Consider the following 2,649-nt stretch of genomic DNA (forward strand, 5'->3'; position numbering starts at 1 on the left):
CACATACATATACATATACACATATATATGATTCATTCTACCCTAAAAATCTATCATATCTTTGTTTTATATTCACTTTCCTGGAATCAATGTTCACAGTATTAGTTATAGTTCTTACAGCTTTACAGTTTATTACAATGTTGTTATTGTATAAATGGTTCTCTTTGTTCTATTAATTTCATTTTTCATCAGTTTATAAAAATTCTAAAATTGTTCATTTTAATAATATTTACATCATCCTATAAATTGTTCTTCTGGTTCTGCTTACTTCACTCTATATTATTTCATATAAGTCTTTCCATGGCTTAAGAAAACCCCAACTCATCTATTTCCTCATTTTCTACAGCACAATAGTTGTTGTTTAGTCGTTGTAGTCATGTCTGACTCTCTTTGTGACCTTGTTTGGGATTTTCTTGTCAAAGGTAATGGAATGGTTTGCCATTTACTTCCCAGCTCATTTTATAGAAGAAGAACTGAGGCAAATATTGTTACATGATTTGCCCAAGGTCATGCAGCTAAGAAGTGTTTGAACTCAGATTTGAACTCAGAAAGATGAGTTTTTCTGACTTCAGGCCCAGTTCTCTGTCCACTATACCATCTCACTGCCCTCCATTGAACTTGGTCCAGTCCAGAGTTATTTTGCTTCCATTGATCTCCCTATCTTTCATAGTCTCTTTCATAACTTTAGCATCTTTTCTTTTGGGTTGAAGACCACAAAACCAAAGCCTTTAGATGACCTCGTCTCCCTATCTAACTGTCCTGGCACAAACAGAGCTGTGAAATGAATCTTCCAGTATTTCTTCTGTCATGTCTTCTGATAGACCTTTGACAGAGTTTTGTAGAATTCACACCTTGGTGCTACATTAGTTGTCTTCTGTCTTTTTAACTCTAACTTAATCACTCTGCCTTCAATTTCTATATTGCTCTAAGAATTCAATTTCTTTTGCATCTTCTGCAGAAGCAAATTCAACAAATGCACATCCTTTAGGTTTGCCTTGGTTGTTTTGGGTCAAACTGATCAATATTACCTTCTTAAAGACTTCCTGGAGGCTTTCTTCAGCAGCCTTCTAGGTGAGGTTATTCAGCACCAGTGTCTTTGAATCTGAGACTTGCTATTATTCTTGCTTAACAAATTGTTCTTCTTACTTTTTGAATTCTCCTGTCCTTTACTTTTCTCCCCTGTGTAGTAAAGAATGAGCATGCAACCATCAACTTTGGCTCCCTGTTTCTCTTCCAAGGCCTTATGCACATCTGTTTCTGTTTTATATTAAACGTAGACAATTCATTTGGGCAACATCCTTGGTGCAGATCAGTCTAACCTCAATAGCATCTCCAAATACTTTCTTGAACTCCTCCTGACTTACTTTATAAGGCAGATTCTGGATAAAGATCGCCCTTGTAGCTCAATCTTTTTTGCTTACTTTTGCCTCTTCCAGTTTGATTTCACAACCAAGGACTTTGGAGTCATTGAGTTCCAGAGCCTTTTTGATGTCTTCAGCTCATTCAAATTCCACATAGCCAAACTTCCTGATGACACCATTGTGGACATCCACAACCACAAGGTCTTCCCCCCCCCTCAGAAGTCTGAAATGCTAGTTTTTTAGCCTCAGAAGTGATTTTGTTAAAGTTCAGGTTGCCAACAAAGATACTGAAATTTGTAGATGCTTCAGCATCCAATTTCTGTTTCTTGGCTTTGGAAGTTTTCTGTTTTCTCATTTCCTTTTTCCCTTCCCTGGGGCTTCTTTGATGGGCACTTCTTCCTCCTCCTCATCTTCATCTTCCTCCTTTCATCCTCCTCTGATTCCTTGGCTTTCCCAGACTTCTCAGGGGCAGTTTTCCCAGAAGCATCCTTCCTTTTGGCAGGTGTTGTATCCCTACCTTCTTCATAATCATTCTCATCTTCTTTATCCTCATCACTATCATCTTCTTCCTCATCTTCAGAGTCTTGTTTGACTGGAGCAGCTCCCATTTTTGTTCCTATGGGTGGCTCAAATTCTTTATCCTTTTTATCTTTACTGTCCTTCTCTTCTGATTCACTGTCCTCTTTCTTGGCATTCCTCCATTTTTTTTGTCCCTTTGGTTGAGGGGTGTGGGGGCTGTTTTAGCTGAAGTGACTCCCTTCTTTCCTGGTGTGATGGCAACTTTGATTGGGGTAGCCACTTTCTTGGCAGGGGCCACAGCTGCCTTCTTACCAGGAGTCATTACTGCTTTCTTGGTAGGTGTAGTGGCAACAATGACTTTTTTGACTGGTGATACCTTCTTTGCTGATATAGCCACAACCTTCTTGCCCTTCTTTTGAGAGATCACAACTTCTTCTCTTCTGCTTTTCTCTTTGTGTTCTGACATGTTCTCATCTTCACTGTCTTCTATCTCCTTGAAGGAAGGAGCCGTTTTCTTTGTCTGACATTGATTTTTAGCAGCCTTCTTGAGTTTTACCACAGTTAGGGTGTGTGAGTAGGCATTAAAGGGTATAGATCAGGGGTGGGGAACCTGCAGCCTTGAGGCCACATATGGCCTTCTAGGTCCTTGGGAGCAGCCTTTTGATTGAGTCCAAGTTTTATAGACCAAATCCTTTTATTAAAGGAATTTGTTCTATGAAATTTGGATTCAGTCAAAGGGCTGCACTTGAGGACCTAGAGGGCTACATGT

General features: G+C 39.3%; 1 pseudogene; it reads right to left on the reverse strand.

Annotated features, from left to right (window-relative positions):
- Positions 1 to 476: 476 nt before the first annotated feature.
- LOC138160385 (nucleolin-like) lies at positions 477 to 2,442 on the reverse strand (annotated as a pseudogene).
- Between the last annotated feature and the right edge of the window lie 207 nt (positions 2,443 to 2,649).

The sequence above is a fragment of the Petaurus breviceps genome, unplaced genomic scaffold (genome assembly GCF_028583685.1).
Source record: "Petaurus breviceps papuanus isolate PSGF00001 unplaced genomic scaffold, PetGlider_PUasm1.0 181, whole genome shotgun sequence".
Lineage (NCBI taxonomy): Eukaryota > Metazoa > Chordata > Mammalia > Diprotodontia > Petauridae > Petaurus > Petaurus breviceps.